General features: G+C 41.6%; 1 protein-coding gene across 5 annotated transcripts in view; it reads left to right on the top strand.

The window, feature by feature from the left end:
* Positions 1–2115: 2115 nt before the first annotated feature.
* The window catches only part of DENND2B (DENN domain containing 2B), a 140333-nt gene continuing 122779 nt past the window's right edge, over positions 2116–19669 (top strand). For 2 of the 5 annotated variants that reach the window (XM_074335958.2, XM_019728545.3), the window contains exons 1-2: positions 2116–2254; positions 2502–2635. The gene's annotated coding sequence lies outside the window, so the exon portion shown is untranslated. The other 3 variants (XM_019728554.3, XM_088791628.1, XM_019728573.3) reach the window with 3 other exon arrangements.

Raw genomic sequence — 19669 nt, 5'->3', positions numbered from 1 at the left:
TTGCATCAATCTCTGCACATTTCTGAATATATATTGTGATTAAAGGCCAAAGCCCGCTAATGTTAATTACTCCTTCCTCTTTTTTTATTGCTCGTATCCTTCCTAAAGCTGTTAGTTCATCCTGTTGTTTACAAGTCACATGCCTCCACAGAATTGTAACCTCATGCGGAGTGTTTTTATTTTTCTTTCATTTACTCAGACAGCATATATTTATTGTGCACCTATTTCATGCTGGGCACTGGGCTGGGTGCGTAAGATGTAATTATTAGCAAGAGAGACCCGGTCCCTCTCTTCATAGAGCTTATATCTCCCGTAGCACTTCATACGTGGTTGGCTTTTTTTGTCAAGTGATGTGGACATTAGGTTAATGCACAGTACTAAATTAGCACCATTTAAAATAGTTTTAAAAACATTTCAGATGTCGTGTCCCTAATAAATCTTTGGCTTGTATTAAGGTTAATCCTGACATCAGTGGAGTTTAGACTCAAGACTATGTTTCAGAAACGTAGGGGATGTTAATTTTCTTTCTGAAAGAGCAGATCTAATTAAGAATTAAGGTTTTTCTTAGGAACTGAAAAAGTCCCATGCATAATTTGCAATGGAATTGGCAAAGAAAAAGAGCAACTATTTGTATCTCATGATTGCCCTCTTACATTGCACACATAAGAGGCAGCAGCAGCAGCTGCCAGAGATGAAGACAATTACTGTCCTGGGTCTGAACAGAGAAAATCTTGATGTTTTCCGTTGAGTTGACTTTCTTTACAGACGTCACTCACAATAAAAACAGGACTTTAATAGTACAGATTTTAACAGGTTTGGAAATGGGACACTGAAGAACCTCCTTCCAGAGTTTAGGGAGCTGCAGGTGGAATTTGCCTGGAGCATTGTTAAATTCTGTGGCTCCTGTCCCCTGAGGATTTTTGTACCTGTGTTCTTTTGTTGCATGCAGAGGTTAGAACCACCCTAAGTTGAGATTGGAGACGATTGGAAAAGGCTAAGTCCATCCAAATATGGCCGAGGTCTCCTTAAGGGTTTAAGCACTTTAACGAACTAGAGTAGAAACTCGCTGCTGGATTTTGAGTTTGAAGTAAAATTTGTTCTGATTTGCCTTGTTTCAAGTAGTCTCCTGGGTTTCCCACAGTGCCTCAACAGCAACTGAAATCTTGGGTTTTGCGAATGTAGACCAATTCATTTTACCAAGATTTATTTTTCCCACACAGATCACTGTGTCACACTGTAGCCTTGTTCTAGAAAGGCCAAACATATCCTCTGGCATCTATATTATTGAGATAAAAAGTTCATACTGGTAATTCATGTCAATATCCTTTTTAGGCAAAGGAACAATAGAGTTTATCAGTTTGGTTCTTGACGCTATTTTTCTTTGATCATGAACAAGTTAAATTATTTTCAGAATGCATCTTAAATTCCCCAGTATTTTTTATGTTTGCCCTGCAGCTGAGTAAATGCTCCTTAGGATATGTGACAATTGAATTGGCTTGGGCTTTGAAACATACCTTGGCCATTGGAGCTGGTTTATGTTCATTCATACACATTTGTTCCTTCAACTAGGTTTGTGAAAATCAAATTAGTGTATTTCAGTATCAAGGTCTGTTTATAGTGATTTATGGGAGGAGAAATTGGGTTACATGGTTTCCTTATATCCCACCATGTATGTATGGGTTTAGATTTTAAGTGATTTGTATTATTCTTTTCCAAGTGGATTGTCATACTGGGTTAAAAATTTCTTTCAGGAGTCCGCTAATAAATCTTAGATTCTCACTGCTACTGGGTATTCCGTTGCTTATTGTCTAATGACACTCTTTTCCAGCTTTTAGTTTTGCAAGCTAATGAAGTATTTAACACAAATTATCAGAATGCCCTTGGAACTTTTGGTTCAGACCAGACTCTTTGGAACCCCAATGCTTTCAGAGTTCCGCTGCTACTGCTGCGGTACCAAATGTAGCTTCTTTTAATGTCTGTTTGTGTTTTGCAGGGCTTCCCTAGGCTGAGGGCTGGGAGAACTGAAAGAGCTCATCGGTTTGTTTGAAGGCAGGCAGGCTGTCCAGGCAGCTTTTTCCCAGACTTTCCCAGCTCCGGCTTTTCATGCATACCAGCAGAGCCGCTTTTTTCCTCCAGTGATTGAAACCATCTGGACTGAACGAGGGTCACGTGTGTATGAGAAAATGACATAAAGTTTTAGACCCCCTTGTGCTTTGCTCCAGACCCAGACGAGTGTTGGTCGGATGGTGCGGAGGTGAGACCATTCAGTTTGAGGGCCAACTCCTCATCCTGTCCCCACCCCCAATCTCCCCTACCCCTGTGTCTTTCCTTCCTACCCCACCCCGCCCCTCGCGCACTCTCAGCGCGGGTTTTCTTGTTGCCTCTGAGCACACCCCTCCGCCAGGCTCCAGCAGCCCACCCTCTCCGTCTCGGGTGGAGGCACACCTCCTCCACGCCCCCTCCACTCAAATCTGTGCTCCCTCCTTTCTCTGTCCCTCCAGCCCGGCCGCAGCCCCGGGTGCGGATGCCTGCCCACCGCCCGCCCTCTCTCCGGAGCCGCTCCTCCTCCGGGTTGTACAGCTCCAGGCCAGCCCCCCATCGGTGTGAGCGTCCAGCCTGGCTGGGCAGCGCAGAGGTAAGTGCAGTCAGCCGCCGCCCTGCTTTCCCTGCCCGCCTGCCCGCGGGCCGGGTGGCTGCCTGCTTGCCTCAGTGCTTTTGCTCTGGGCCGGGTGGCGAGCAGGAGGGTTAGGGTTCCAGCTGTGCCGCGCCCTGCCTGCCGCTGCAGCCCTAGCCATTTTCCCGCTATTCTCCACTCCTTCCCTCCGGCAGCGTTCCAGTTCTGTGAGTATTTGCATCCTGGCGCCCGGACTCTGGGGGGCCTCGGAAGGCGCAGAGGAGCAGGGCGGCAGGGCAGCTCCACCGGGCTGGAGGGGACTGCCCTCTGGGCTGCCGGGGCAGGCTCTGCTTTCCGCCTGGCTGGGGCTGCGCGGTTGGGGGTGGGGAACAGCGAGACGGGGGTCTGCGGGAGTGCAGAGCTGTGGTGTGCGAAGTCCGGGCGGCCCTGGGAGTGAGCTTTGCAAGCCTCCTTGTCCCCTGGACATGCCCAAGCTGCTCTGCAACGGCTGTTGAGCTCTTACCTGGAGCTGTGGTAGCTTGTGTGCAGGCTCCTTAAAGAATACACACACACACACACACACACACACACACACACAGAACTCAAACAAAGGAAAATTAACTTTGTACTCTTATCACTTTAACAAATTAAACTGTATTTATCGGAATGATTACCTTTCCTTTTTTGCCTTTCGGCTGAAGTGTACTAAGTATTAAAGATGTATTTTTTGAAGTGGCCCAAGACTAAAAGAACACGCTTTAGTTAACGTTTATGCTACCTTATCCAAGACTTTCGTAATTTAGTAGAGTTCAAAAGACTGAACATTATCAAGTGTTTCCAAAGAGAGATTATTGCATTGTCCTGGGATCTTTATGTGAACGTGGTTTATAATTACTTGAATGTGAATAAAACAACTTCTTCATCAAGTGAGAGAATTTGCTCGGATGCTGCCTCAGTCCAGTTCTTGCTGGTATCCCTACGCAGGTGTTTCTGCCATTTGGACAGTGGGGTCTTGGGAAGGGTGAAGAGCTCATTAGCTCATCTCTAGGACTGTTTTGAACTATCTCATATGCACATACTTTAGCTGGCCATTTTAAGATAGAGTCACACGGTTTAAAACCCAAGTGACTATTACTATTTTTTTCTCCAAGTTATATTCTCAGAAGGTGAAGCCCTTCATTGATGGGATTTTTTCAGAAATAGGGATTTCTAAAGAGTCAGAAATAGTCTAGGTCCCAGAAAGCTGATTGGTGATAGACACCGAATTAATTGCTCATAGTCTGTCTTCCATGCTGAATTAAGACAGCGCAAAGCAAGAGCTCAAGAGTAGCAGGTTGAATGCATGGAGTGAAGCAAAGGCTTCCTGGACCCTTGATGGACAACTCTGAGGCAACTCTATTCTCAAAGTATTTCTTACTGAACACTTAGATTGTGATTAGCTTGGTAATTAGAAAAAAATTTGCTCTTGGATTTGTGAACTTCTTGGGGAAAGAGGAATGAGATTTTACAACCATTTCAGATGATAGAAGGTCAGAGGAGAAAACAATTGTGAGCCAGGGTGGCTTCATAGAAGAGAAGGGATTTCACTTAGGCCTTGAAACACAGTGTGGTTCTGAAACTAGTGGAGAGTTGCTGGGGAGGGTTTTCAAGAGAGAGTAGACCATTTGGGTTGAGCTAGGGAGAAAAGTAATGCTTAGTGAGCTGCTCTTCCAGATGCCCTGCTCTCTCTTTCATCCTCTAGTGTTGTGAAGTAGGCATTGTTATTCTTATTTTAAAGAGAGATCAGAAAGATAAATATCCGCTCAAGATCCACAAGTAGTAAGTGGGAAAGCTGGAATTCTAACTCCCTGTTATCTGACTCTAAAGCTTGTGATTCCACAGCTGCCTTCCCCAACGGGGCAGTGGGAGGTTCAGTTGAAGCAGACTGTGGTCAGCTTGAATTCTGGCTCAGGAACTGGAACTTTATCCTACACACATTGTCTAGCTTTTAAAGATTTTTGAGAAAAGGAGCGATGGGCAAAGCAATGTTTTTGGAAGATTAATGTGACATCTGTGTTCAGGAATGTGACACACTCATCACAGGTCATGTGCAAGATATAGTTCTTAATTAGGAGGTTAAAAAAAGTAAATGTAGCCAAGATATCTGGGTGTTGAAAGTCTGCCCGATTTACCCTTCAATAGCTGGGTTCACTGGGTAAGAACTAGCTGCACTGACCACAGGGTTACTGGGGATCAGAAGAAAGCTGGATATGACCAAGCGGACATTGAAATGGAATGTGTCTGTGGAGCAACAACTGGTGGTTTGTCCTTCATGTTCCCCATGTGGTTTGCAATGCTGTGGTGAGTTTTTCTCTTCCAGGACTACCCTGGGACCCCTGGAACGTAGATCAATGTTATAATTTATTGGAAGAGCCTTTACTAAGTGGCAAAGTTGAGCTCTAAACCAGGGCCTCTGCCCTAAAGTTTTGATTTAAGTTGAGGTGTCCCTTACCTTCCACATTTTCTTGTTTCTTAGAAATGCTAAGTTAACAAAAACTTGGTACTGGCAAGGTAGAAATGAATTGAGATTACCTTTCTTAATAATAAGACCAATTAAGATAAAATGTACGTTTCTTAAACTTTCTGTTATGGAAAAGCAATAGGATGCCTTTGGAGAGTTTGGAAGGGATATGAAAGCCAGAATTTAGAGATGCGCAAAGCTCTTCCTACCCCTCCACATTTCTTACCAGTTAATTGTGTTGTTCATATATACAGCTAGGGAGCTTACAGGACCATTGAATACCCAAGTTTATAGACAAGCCCTTTGATTCTCTGCAGATAATGGGCTCAGGAAGGGCAGCAGTGGGTGGAGCCATTTTACTAGAATTGTCTTGCACTTTGTGTACAATCTAGATTTCTTGCTCTTCTTTGTGCAACCTCTAGGCCTTTTCCTCTGAACTTGTTACTGTTTTGAAGACTTGGTTCTTAGGCTAAGGAATGTCAGGTAGCATAAAGTTGCACACAAAAAGGGCAGCTGACAAGGCAGAAAAATCAAGTTTTGTCAATTAGAGAAGTTTTATATTAATTAATGTTAGCATCAACATGGTTGCAAAACCAAAATATGACCTCAGTTTTTTATACCGATTTTTACCTTTAAGAGCCTCTAACCAGAGAGCTTGCCCTATTGAAGGACACTTTGATATGTGAAATTCTCACCAGCACCTCTAAATGTGTCAGGATGACTCAGTTTGGGTTTTGGATCTCTGAGGAATGTACTCTCTTAGTGTAGGTGATTTAGAGTCCAAAGATATGGGTTAAAGTTCCGGCGTTGCCATTTCTTTAGAAGTTTCTGGAGTTTGACGTTGGAGGAATCTCTTAGCTGTTTTTCTAGTTTGTCTGGATCAGGGTAATCCCCCTAGGACCAGACAGAGTTCATGCCCCCAATTATTCCTTCTCTCAGTTTGAATGTGGTATCACCTGAAAGCCATTTTGTTTTATCTGTAGCCTCTAGTTATAGATCAGAAAGGAAAACCGTCTACGTAGGATTTCCTCCCAAGAATGGCAAAGCTTGTTGTTAGTCCATCGGTGATCTTTTGGTATGAGTTCCTGTGAGAATGCTCTTGAAGTTAGTTTTGAGAGTTGGGTGTGGGGAGGTCTCAAAAAGAGACTTTCACAATTCTCTTATTTAAATGTCAGAGATGTTGGGTTGTATTTTGGCGCATTGCTTACTCATATAGTTGTTAGTGTTTTATATTTGGTAAGCATTTGTCATTTTTATAATTTATTAAGGAGTTATTTAGATTTTCTAAGCTAGCTAAAAGCTTAGAAAAATAAAACTGGAATAGCCTTTTGATACTCAGATGTAATCTCTGAGTACAGTAGAACCATTTGACTATTTTAACCTACTCCACCTCCAAATATCCTTAAATCTCTCTCAAGAGATTACACAACCTTCCTAAGAAACGTTTTCTGAGCTTTCCAGACTGATGAGCACAGATTATCTCCTTGTAGTTTGCCTAAGTTTTCTTTCAGTGTTTCTTTTACTGTTTTCCCACCTTTCTTCAATGCACAGATATTCACAGAGTGAACAAATTGTCTTTTCTGGATCCCAGTGGCTGTACCAAATGTATATATTGTCCCTTCTGTACCCATCCTTTCCTTGCCTTCCTCTGGCTAAAAGAGCAGAGCTTTCTCTGTTTTTCTTTCTAAGTCTCATTGTTTAGATCCATGATTATACTTGTTGTGTTTTGTTTTATGCAGGAAGTCAATATCAGATATGTTGGCAATTAGAGCTTTCAGATTGAAGGGAGCCTTTTGGAAATGAAATGTGCCCCCTCCCCCTGACACCAGCATGAGTAATTATGGAACATTTGTAAACTCTGGAGATGATTTTTTAAAAAAATTATCATCGAAAGAATTTTGTTCGAGTCCTTTAAGGGCTTAAAAATAATCCAGCCATTGTAAGATTGCACTAAAAGTAACAGCCTAGCCCAATTAAAGCCTTTCTAGAAGTGTGAGAATCATTTGCTTAAACTGGAAGTTAGGATCCTCAGGCAAATATTATAGAAATAAACTGCTTAACCCTTATTAATAGCATAAGAAATAAAACCCTTCTTTACGTACTTCTTCTGATAAAGGGTGATAGTGATTATGATGGGAACTGTGGTTGTCAGTGTTCTGGAAACTACTTTGAGTGGGCAAGTGTTAATATTGGTGGCTTTTTGTCTCTCTTTGATGGGAAATAGGGATCTTGGATATTAATTTAGCTAAGGACAAGTTTGAACCTAGATATTTGTGGGTATTTTTGTCCATTCTCCCTATTCTTCCTGTTCCCCAGGGCTCACTGGAGTGGGGTAGAAGGAACCTCTAATCTAGGAGTCTGTGTCCTGGGACGTTCTGTCAGACACTAGTCTTCAAGGAGGAGCTCTGCATTACTATTATTCATACACTCTTTCTTTCCTGTGTTCAACATTTATTGAATACTATGGAAAAAGCACTGGACTAGTGCTTTGAAGCATCTGTTTGTTCTCTTATTACTTTTCTTTATGAACATGCTTAATATTAGGTGTCTGAAGAACTAATGAGTGGGTCATGTTAAGAAATTAGATGGAAAATTTTTTTGTATGTGGGATACCTCCTGATTCACATATTGCTATTGGGAAGTGGCTGTTAATACATCACTCTGGCTTTTGCTCTAAGTGCTGACTCCTTATACGAAGGCTCAACATGTGGGGGTATATTTTCTAGAGAGTAAACAGGGCACAATCAGTTATTTTTCCTATTAGTTGTGCTAGATTACCCTTACTGTTCTAGGAACTCCACTTAGCATAATATCTATCCCCTGCATTAGAAAGTGCCCAGTGGTAGCCTGGAGAAGCTTTCCTGAAAGTCTGGTCTCGCCACTTGAGCCAGAGATGGATGGATTCTAGGTGCTTAGACCCAAAAAGCTTCTGTGTAAACCAGAGTGATCCTAACACTGGCACCAAGTCCAAGGGAAATGTAAGTTCTCGTGACAGTTGTGTCCTAGATGGGAATCAGGCTTTTTGCTTCTCGGTGGACGCTGGAATCTGCGCACAGACACTTGGATATGAAGAAAACCCAATTTTAAATGGATGTTTAGTGCTGCGGGGTTAAGGAGCGTGTAGAAAAGTGGGATTTGACATCAAAGTGTTTATTTGAATCCTCAATGTTCAGTTAATTAGAGATATCACTTGTGAGGTTTCTGTTTTATTATTTTTCCCCCTATGTCTTTGTTTTGACAGGTCACTGCATTGAACTAGAATAGTATTTAGGACCAAAGTGTTTATACAGAAAGTGATGGCGGAATCATGGGAGATGAGCAGAAGCTATTTTATACCTTACTTAGGATGGACCATTTAAAAAAACAACCCATAAGTAGACCAGTGGTCAGAATTAGTTAGAAATAGCTTTGCTGAAAGGTACTGGTAGAGTAACATCGAGCAGCCATTGTCTATTGCAGGATTGGATCTGAGTGAGAAAGCCAATTTGGGAGCAGTGTCATGTGCCCAGTTCTGCCCACATTCACGTCGCCTACATAGTTCCCATGTATTTGTCACTGTTACTGGTCCCTGGAGGGCTAGGGGCAGATTTCAGGATGTGAGGCTCAGACTTGGTTGAAGCCACATCAAGAGCTGGTCCTGGAAGGTCAGCGTTGTTTTCTGAGGTTTATCATCACCAGGACCGGCGTGTGGGGAGATGGATGGGAGAGTCTGGGAAGAAAAAATAGAAGGGCATAGAGTTCTGTGGAGATTGAGTAAGGAATGAAAAAGTTAGCACTTTTTCCCCCTCACTGACTTGGACCTTTTTTCTGTTGGAAACGCTTATCACTCGAGGTCATTTTATAAATACTTGCAGTAACTAGCTGACGGCACTGAGACTTCTGTACATTGGTGAGACGTCTCCTGGATGATTCTCTACATATGTATTTGGGCTTTCCCCATATTGTTTCCCTTATTTCCCAAGTTTTGATGTTTTTTGTTTTTGTTGTTTGTTTGTTTGTTTTTAGGAATATTATGGCTTCATTGTCTAGATTCTTTCAGGGCTATGCGTGCTGGGGGCCGGGGGACTGAGTGTGATGTGTTGCCAGAAATGAGAGACTTCTGTACTTAGACAAATCTCCAGGAAAGAAGAGACAGAAAAGTTTATATACAAAGCATAAGGATTGGGAAGTCAGAGGAAAAATGGCACAGCAGGTAGTGTAACTGCTTTGGTCAGTGTGGCTGTCTGCTAAGATGGACCTGATGGTTGGATGGTCAGGTGGTACTAAGGATATCTTATAATCCACATCATTTCATGAAGAAGATTTTTTTTTTCTTAAGAGAATGCATAGTGCATTACATTGATTTACTTATTTTTGATATTTACATGTGAGTATTTGTGAACTCCTGAGTATGTGTTTAACTCTATGCCAAGCAGCATGGTGTATATACAAGACAAGCATGTGAAGAAAACAAAACGAAAAAAAGAATCTGAACTTAGAACATGTAATTGTTGCCCAAGGAACCATATAAAGTATTACGTTATCAAGCTTTCAGTTGTGAGTTACATGCAGGGGCTGTAGGGCCCCAGACAAAGCTTAGGACATGCAGGCTTATGGTGAAATCTGGATGGAGGCCTTTGGAGCTGTTGGAGTGTCCAGGGCTCAGGCTTCAGCCCCTTCTTTTCTCTGTCTGCACTTTATGCGTACGTGGATGATCTCGTGGTTTTAAAGTACTAGCATTCATGGAGTATTTACTCTGTGCCAGACCGTGTTCTAAAGGCCTTAGTGCACTAGTTTAATCTTCCCGACAAATTTATGATTTAGGTACTGTTATCCTCACTCAAAGATGTGGAAACTGACGTACAATGAAATGAACTGTGTTGAGATCACACAGCTTATAAGCCAAAGAGTCAGGATGTGAGCCTACGTTGAAGACAGTTGAAGACAGGATGCCAAGCTCATAACGGTTCTGTGCAGCCTTCTAACTGGTCCTGAGTCCTCTACTCCTGTCCCTTCACAGTGTCTCCTCCACATGGCAACCAAAGGACTCCGTGTTTCCCCTGCTGTACCCCTCACATGGAATCCCATCCATCATACTTAGAAAGAGAATCACATTTACTACCAAGCCCTTAAGTGCGCTAACCTCTAGCCCTCCCACCTGCGCCCCATCTTCCTTCCTCCCCATCTGTTCTGTCTCACAGCCTTTCTCCTACACCGGGGATGCTGTTTGTACCCTCACTTCATTCAGGTAGCAGCTCAAATGCAGCTCCTCAGGAAGCCTTTCCCTGACCATTCTATGTGAAACTACTGCTATTCATCAATCTTTAATCCTTGCTTTGTTTTTCTCACTAGAGTTATATACATACTTGTGCATTTTTCCTGTCTGCTTTCCCATGCAAATAAACTCCATGAGGTTAGGGAGTTGGTCCATCTGTTTACTGGTATCTTCACTTTTTAGAACAGTACATGGTAAGTTTTCTTTAAATATGTGTTGAATGAATAAATGATATCATTTGCATCTGATGTTCATGTTTAACATGACTCCACTTGGATAGAAGGAGTGGAGAGGAAAGGGCTATGCAGGTGATATATACAGGTCTGGGTCTTACTTGGCTTTCTGTTTATTACCAATGCTTTGCCATAATATCTGGCCAAGAAAATGCTCAGAAAATCTTAGCTGAATAAATGTGCCATGTGATTTGTTTTGGGTTCCAGGCATAGTAGTTCAGAGAAGGGTTAGGATAATGTGGGCTGGAGTGCTTAGAGAGAATTCGTGGAGGACTTGCAGACTTTGAAGGAGATTGGATTTGTTGGGCATGTAGGAATCACAGAGTAATTTTTTAAAGCTGGATGGACTATTAAGCTGATCTAGGTCAATTTTTCAATTTATGGATGGGGAGACTGAGCCTAGGGAGGCAAAGGACTTGTCCAAAGGTACACAACTAGTTTCTGTCAGAACCACGTCTAGAATCCAGATGTTTTAATTCCTAGGTCAGTTCTCCTGCCTCCATACAATTCTGCCTTCAGAGTCGAGGAGGACAGTTTGGGGGATGAGAAGTAACTAGGAATGGCATGAGCAAAGGCCCAGAGGCAGAAAAGATGTTGGCTTGTGTGGGACAGAAATTTGGATGGGAACTAGGCTGTCCTAATTGGATCAGCAGGTTTACGGGAGACCCATGGGAGATGCAGCGGCTGTATCAGGCGAAGACCAGGAAGAATCTTGAAAGTTATCTTGAAGAATTTAAATGTGGAAAGACAGGGAGGCATGCATGGAAAGCGCTTGAAATATTGTTCTATCTTTTCTCTTCAGTGAAGGTGATATATAATTGATAATACGGAAAATGGATTGGGATTGAGGAAGAAACGGGAGCCTTGGAGGAGTTAGGAAACCCTTATAACAATCCAGGTACTAGTGTAGTTAGGGGCCTAGAAGCATTTGTTTGTTTGGGTTTTTTTTTTTGTTTTTTGTTTTTGAAGGTGACCTAATTCTCTGGTGTGTACCCAGGTTTCTAAGAGCATTCTGAAGTATGAAGCTGAAGAACTGGTATTTTGCCTTAATTCTGCATATGGCTATAAATGACAGTTTAGTATCCAAATGACAATTCCTGGGTTTCCCCAACCTGGGCCAGGTAAGGAAAGTAGGGCTAGAAGATAACACCACAGTGGTGTGAAGATCGTGGTGGACGGGTTGGGGAGGCGCAGACGAGCGGATGGACAATGAAGGGAGCAGCTTCCAAGAGAGGGCCTGGACCTCTCTGTCAGAAGAGCTGCATGGTGGCTGGGGAGTCAGGCGTCCACGACCCCAACCTTACACCGCTTTTTTTTTTTTTTTTTTTTTTTATGACACAAGAGGCATGTGGAAATAAGACCTGCCTCCTGGGCCCACAAATACTTTGGACAGATGGGTTGTACTGAAGCCCAGACCCACTGATGTGGTCCACGTACGTTTTCAGCCTGCGCTGATGAGAATAGATCGACAGCCCTTACCAGGCCAGTGAACTGGCACAGGCTAAGCTACTTTCAAAGTGTTTTCCATCCTCAGGAATCTTTTTCTGTCTCTAAAGAAAATCTTTAAAGGTCAGCATGAAAGTGAGAACACAGACCTGTAAATAATATCTCATACTGGATCTGAAAGTTTGAGTCGTGGAACAAAGCCTGGAGCATCCAACAAATACCAAGCAGGGCCTGCTGACCGCCAGCTGCTGTGCTGAGCATTGGAACTTTCATCTTTTGATCATATTGCATCACATGTTATTAATAGATTATTATCATTTAGTTCTATTCCACGTTAAAGTTTTCTAGCCCCAAAGATTACATAGCTCAGTACGTAAAACCTCAATTCGTTTAGACTTGTTGACTTACGTTTGCATTCACTTGTAGCCCGTTCATTGCGTAACAGGCAGTATGCTGAATGCTGAGGCGGTTTTTGAAGATGAATAAGAACTGGTGAGGGTCCTCAACTGGTTGACTGGGATTTACCAGGTAGACCTGGCAGCTTTCCACTTTGCTGGGATCCCAGCCAAGAGGAGAGTGTAGGCAGCAATAATGTATACTCCTTTACTTATTTTGCCCACACGGAGCCCTGCCCTCTCCCCCTTACCCCTGCCCAGCATCTCCATCTTTAAATTTAAGAGAAATGAAAATTAGCTCCTTTGCCGTAAGTTTGGGAAGTTCCATTGAGGGCAGCACTTCCCTGCTGAAACCTTTAAGTTTGAAATCTTTTCCAGAAGAACCTCTCCTGCCTGTGTAATCCCAAAGAAGAGGCTTCTCCGTGAGATCCTTCTTCCTTCCTCTGAAAGTTCCTTTGCCTACAGTGTGGATACAGGGCATGCAGTAGTCCCTGTTTCTCAGGCTCTTTATTTCTGCCTGCTTCCCCGGCTCTTTTGGGGAAGCAGGGAGGGGTACGGTGTCTTGTTTTCTTAGACTGAGTAACACAACGAGAGGGAGGCAATCAGGCTAAAATCTCTCATGATTTGGAAAAGCAGCTGCTCAGAGCAAAAGACGCAAAAGAAGGTGGATACAGAAATGTGTTTCATTGAGCCTTTGGGTTGCCGACGGGAGTGAGGCTGCTTTCCTTTCCTTTGCTTGGCATCCAAGAGCCACCTAGTACACTGTTTGAGGTTTGCTCTGCTTTCTTTGTATCTGTGAGTTCCTTTAATAGAAAACTGTAAAATATAAAATTGTCTTTATTTTCCACTTTAAATTGGTTCTTTAAAAAATGTAATTTATGCATTGTAGTACATTATAAAAAATAAAAAGCTCCCCTTTCCCGACACCCAGATCACCACTGTTCATATCTTAGTGTGTACCCTGTTCTAGATCTTTTTTTAGGTGCATATATGTACATGTATGTATTCTTTTATTTACCAAAGCAAGATCATACTATACATTACTGTTTTTCAATCTAATTTCCCACTTTTCCAGTTCAGTAAATTTTTATTTTAACTAATACCCAGACCATATTTCAGATTTCTCCACTGACCCCTCAAGTGTCCTTACCATTGTTTTTTCCATACCAGAATTGAACCTACAACCATGTGTTATATCTGGATGTTACGTCCCTTAAATTTCTTTTCATCTAACCCAGTTCCTTTTGTATGATACTGTTTTGTTGAAAAAATTATCCCTAGTGGGTGTCTTTAATTGAGTACTGACTCTGACCTGTCCTGCTAAGGGGTTTATAAATGTCATTTTATTTAATCCTTGGAACAACACAGAGAAGCATGTTTTAGTGTTCTTCATCTTTGTCTATCCTTTTCCTGTGGGGTCTCAGGTATCCCCAGGCCTTCAACTATTTCTTTTATGTCAGAGATACATCACCTGTATCTCAACGGTCACCTTAAGAGCATGAGCTCTTGAACCAGATGGCCTGGGTTCAGATCCTTCATCTACCACTTATTGTGTGTTTTCCTGGACAAGTCACTTAACCTCTCTGTGCCTCAGTTTCCTCATAAGTAAAATGGGATAATAATAGTGCCTCCCTTCTAAGGTCTTGGCGAGGTAAAATGGACTAATATATGTAAAGGACTTAGGAGACAACCTGGCATATAGTTATTGCTGTTGGATAGCTGGCTGATCCACAGGCACCTCAGCCTTCCCCTGTGCAGTACTTATCTCTGTAAAGCTGCTCTTTCTTCTCTTGTATTCACCAGCTCCTTTAACGATTCATCTCTGATTCCTCCTTTCTCAGTAATCACACTCATAAAGTCTTGTCAGTTCCATTTCCCAAAAGTCCTCCTTACTGTTGCTGCCTCCAGTCCTCTTAAAGCCTTGACCGTCTTTTTCCTGGAATGCAGCTTGAATGTGTCAGAATGCCTGCCCCTGCATGTTCTTCAGTCAATCTTCTAGGCTGCTCCCAACAGTGAGCTTTCTAACATAACAGCTTACTGACCACACTTACTTCCTTTTTATGAGGAATAACATACAGTGAAGTGCAACAAATATTAAGCGTATGTCTTAAGGGATTTCAACCTTTGTATTCACCTGCGTAGCCACCACTCAGATCAAGGTGAGGAAATTTCCAGCACCCGGAAGCTTGCCTTCTGCCTCTTCCCACATAGTATCCACACTCCTCTCTCGACCCACTTCTCCTGTACCTTTTGTCCTGCCTTTTCTTGATCTTCTTGTAAGTGAATCACAAAAGCTCTTTATTGAATCTCCTTAGACAGGATAAGTCCAAATTTATTTATAACATGACATTCAAAAATCTTGTCATCTGGCTTTTTACTTCAAGTCCTTCACACAGAGCCTGCCCTTCCTGCCATGCTGAAATCACATGCAGTTTACCAACACAATAGGCTCTTTTCCCTTTCTTTCTTTTTTTTTTTGCAGCTGATATTCTCTTGGCCTTCTGACTTCATTCCCTGGCAAATTCATCCTTCAGGACTCAGCTCCCGGCTGAATCAAGCCCTTCTGTGCACTCTGGACGCATGATTATTATAGGTAGTTAGTTATTTGTCTTTTTCCCCTACTCATCACTTTCAAGAGCCCATGGATGGCGCAGTTCCCTCCTAATTAGTTAGTTGAACTTTGCACAAGTAATTCATGTTCTTTCTAGAAAAATTAGAAAATAGAAACGAACAAATAACCCCCACAGTCCCACTATACACAGATAACCATTTTTTACATATATACTATAATATGTAGGAATACTATAAAACAAACATATGTCACAAAAATACTAAATATGTATCTACTTAATATTATTGATGTTTAGTTTTTCCCCTTTTTGCTATTATAAAAATACTCTGATGAACATCCTTATGCCTATATTTTAGTGCAGTTACCCGATTGTTTTTGGAGGATACATTTGTAGAGTAAAATGGATAGATGAAAGATATGAACACTTTCAAGGGCTTTTGATGCGCTTCGCCAAATTGCCCTCCCGAAAGTCTTTAACCTGCATCACTTCAGCTAGGGTGAGTGAGAGTGCCTGATTTTAGCCATCCTTGCCAAACTAAAAAGAATGAAATAATATTTGCAAATCTGGTAAGATAAAAATGGTATTGCATTGCTGTTTTAATTTGCATTTCTTTGTTTGCTGCTGAGGTTGAATAGTTTCTCATATGTTTAATGCCATTTATATTTCTTTTGTGATTTACATGTTCATGTATTTTTATGTTTTATTTTTACTGATTTTTAGCAATTCTTTTAATATTAAGGATGCTAACTCATGGCTTATACTACATATATTTCCTTCAGTTTGTCATTTATCTTTTTACTTTAGTGTTTTCCACATATAAACATTTTTAATAATTTAATGTAGTGAAATTTATTAGCCTTTAACATTCTCTTTTTACCTGTGGTGTCATTCTTAGAACGATCTTCCCTCAGCAAGATTAAGATAAATACCCATCATTTAGTCTTCTATTGCTTTTTATGATGTCATTTTTTTTTACATTTAAATCTTTACTCAATCTGGAATTTATTCTGTTTTGAAATAATAGTAATAATAATAATAATGATAAAAGCTAATATTTTTGAGTGCATACTGTTATGCCAGACACATGTTTTACATGTACTGACTCTAACACTTTCAACAAAACTGTGGTGTAGACACTGTTCTGTCCTCTGTTAGTATTGTTGTAAGTTGACTTCCATTTATCTATTCATTGATTCAGTATGAACCTGATGTTTTTAATGTTTCTTTTGCAACCTGTCCGTGCATAGTCATTATGATCGTATGTTTCATCTCCTTGAGAATCATTATCAGCAATTCTGTCAATTTTATTTATTTACTTATTTATTGAGTATTTACTGAAAGGAAGGCATTCCATTCCTGGGGTTAGCTTTGTTGTTTTCTACCATACACTTTTTTTTTTTTCGACTGCTTATATCTTTTTTCTGTTTATTCATTCTTCAAGTTTACTTGTTGGTTATCCTTTCATAGGATGTGGTTTGTACCTGAAAGACATACCATTTGGGTGTATTTCTGGAGAGGATGATTGGTATTACAATCTCCAGGTACCGCAGCACCTTAGTGACGGGGCAAAGTGTCACTGAGTGCTTAGCAAGTGTGAAACAGTAAGAGGGAGATCATGAAGGGCCCAAGCAGAGTTCAAATGAAAGATTTGTGTCTATTTGTGTCTATAAAAGAGGTGTCTATTTGGGACAAGGCACGGGAGACAGTGTCTCCATTGAAACTGTAAGCAAGCAGGTATCCTGCATGGTAAAAGCATTGGGGGCCGATTCTGTGGGATAGGAAAGACACAGACTTAGCAGATTAAGGGGTCACAGAGCCTGCCCTCCAAGAGGCATAAAACATCTACAATAAAGAGCTAAAGGTTAATACCGAACTATAAAGGGATTCATGAGGCAAATTAGAAGTCATTGGCAAGCATCTGGTATTAGAATTTTAAGCATCAAAATTTTAAATGTTAAGTATATGGGGAGGAGTACTTCAAATTTATTTAGGGCACTTAAGTGATAAACTAACATTTACAGCAGACTATGATACAGGTGCTTGCCTAGAGAAAAGGGAAGAATAATAAGGAAAAGACACACACAGGAAGCCCCAGGGTCAGGGAAAGCAACCAGAGGAGATGCTGTGGGAGCTGACTCTTGAGGGACTGTTGGAGTTGCCTAAGCAAAATTGAGGCGGAAAGGCATTCCAGGAAGAGGGAACAGTATATGCAAAAGCCTACAGGTATAACAGAACATGAAAACTTTGGGGGAAATGGCAGGAGTCGCATGAGCAGGGTGGCGATTTACAGCCAGCCTGACAGTGTACTTTGGTGTCCGGGAAAGGAGAAGCAGTGGTGGTAGATGTCTGTGGAGGGAGCTCTTGCCAAGGGTCAGGCATGAGATGGGTGAGAATGAGAGCGATCCATTAATGGTGCTTCCTCCCCAGTGATGTTTTTCATATTAATAATCTTCTGGACATGCTTACAAATGTAGATATCCTATTTACATTCTGCTGTGGCAAAAGAAGGAGGCCCAGCAAGGGTCTGTTCCTCTCACAGGTTTTGTACCATAGTAGCAGTGGCCAGACTGAGACTAACGCTGGAAACCACGGGTTCTAAACACATTGGCTACTGCTTGTTTGAGGCCCTCAGCTGTCATTACAAAGGTTGACTACAACTTTGGGGTCAAAATTTGATATCCTGGGCCAATAAAGGATTCCCTCCTCTCCCCGGCTTATGAATTTGTTTACATGAAAAACTTTTACAAACTTCTGCAAATTAAATAAAACTTAACATATACGTTTACTAAATCATCCTACTGTACAGAATTCAACTGTATAAAATGTCAGTAGTCCCAGAAAAGTTAGCATGTAAGGTTACTGTTCTGGTCCATCTGGTACTGGGGATTCTTTTGCTTTCATGGTAGAGAGGCTTCCATTAATAGGGATCAAATAGGAGTGCTGTGAAATGAGACCGTGTAGTCCTGAAAAACTGATTAATTTTTCTTGATTGTTTGGAACATTTGTTCAGCAAAGTGATAGAGACGTGATTCAGCATTTGCGTAGAGCAGATTGAAGAAACTCTACACAGAAACACGAGGTGGTGAGATGAGCAGTTTTTCCACATTTTAATATTTTCCGGGATGACACCGAAAGCCTTGCCCTTAGAGAACCCTGAGCCACCTAATAATTCGTTCTCACAGGCTCTTGAGAGGGAGAAATGGGAGATTTACACCATTAAATAGATGCCCTGGGCCTTTTCTAGGAGAGCCTGGAAAGGAATTGAGGACAGCCATGGGAATGCGACCAGCAAGGAAAGGTAAGGAAAGCTGCATAACGCTGATTTCTTGTGGGAAAATGTTGTGTTTTTTCATTATTTCCAGCTCTCTTTTCAAAAATGTTTCAAAAAAGCCTACCTCTTGGGGGACAAAAGGAAAGAATGTTGTCAAGGAAGTACTGAATCAGTACAGGAGACCTACTATGTGCCATTCACTACTTGTTGCTTTCATAAATCTCACTAATTGTCTAAAAGAAGAGGAAATCATGACTCAGAGAAACCAAGTAACTTGTCCGAGATCCAGAATTGGAACCCAGGTTCATTGGATTCCAAAGCCCTTTCTTCTGCATTGTGAGGCCTCCTTGTGCTGAAATCATGGAAAATGAATGATATTCTGGATTGAATTAGGGAACTCATGGTATCCAGCTAATTGTTCTGAAAAACCCTGAGTACAGAATTTTTGGACGCATTTGGGGAGAGGAGTGATGCTGGCTAGGAGGGAGGAATTGAGGGGAAGAGACTTCGGAGTTCTTCGGACTTTGTTTCACGGAAGGGATTTTGTGCTGTCGCATCTCGTCCTTGCTGGTGGTTTGGAGGAAGTGGCTCCTGAATTCATTTGCTGCCAGTTATCTCTGTGAAGGAAAATGGGAGAAGCCCAGCGTACTATAGGGATATGGGATTTCACAAAACACAGTTTTTGTTTGTTAGTTTGTTTTTTCAGACCACATAGCATTCCCAGATTTGAAATTTTTTTTCCAGGAAAAGAGACTAAAAATAAACAAGAATCCCACACCTATGTTATCTTCACATCACATAAAGGAAATTTGAAAACCAGAATAATAAATTAAAAACAAAGAAATAGCATAATAGGACAGCCCTTTCCAAGAAAGCACCGTATACTCATCTATTACGAAATTAGGTTATATTTTGAATCACGAAAAATTACAGCATAAAATGTATTGATGTGTTTGTCAGTTTGGGAACTTTTATTTGGTAGTGCAACATTAGGAGAAGCTCGATGGTCCAGCTTGTTTGATACTTTATTTTTTTAATCACAGTTACTGTTAACAGTCCATTTTGACAGGTATATGGATGAAAACAGTATCAATAATCGATATAATTTACTCAATCTGGGATATTTTGGTGCATGGAGAGAAGGGGAGTAAGAAAACTTCACAGGCTTTCCGTTCTGTGGCCAGGCCAGAAGAAAGCAGAAGTAGAAGCTGGTGTGTGACTGGTGAAGGCTCCAGGAAGAGCTGCAAGGACCTGTCTGCCGCTGAGTCATATGCGGGTGGGGGCGAGGGCTGTACAGGACCCTTACTGCCCAGTAGGGAACTGGGAGGAATTGATTCGAAAGGGATGCTGTAGATGGTAAAAAACAACAAAACTTTCATCATG

The sequence above is a fragment of the Rhinolophus sinicus genome, chromosome 14 (genome assembly GCF_057876585.1).
Source record: "Rhinolophus sinicus isolate RSI-liver-muscle chromosome 14, RSI-T2T, whole genome shotgun sequence".
In the NCBI taxonomy this organism is placed as follows: Eukaryota; Metazoa; Chordata; class Mammalia; order Chiroptera; family Rhinolophidae; genus Rhinolophus; species Rhinolophus sinicus.
Note: the sequence above shows the minus strand (reverse complement) of the source record. Positions and strands in the feature narration are given on the sequence as shown.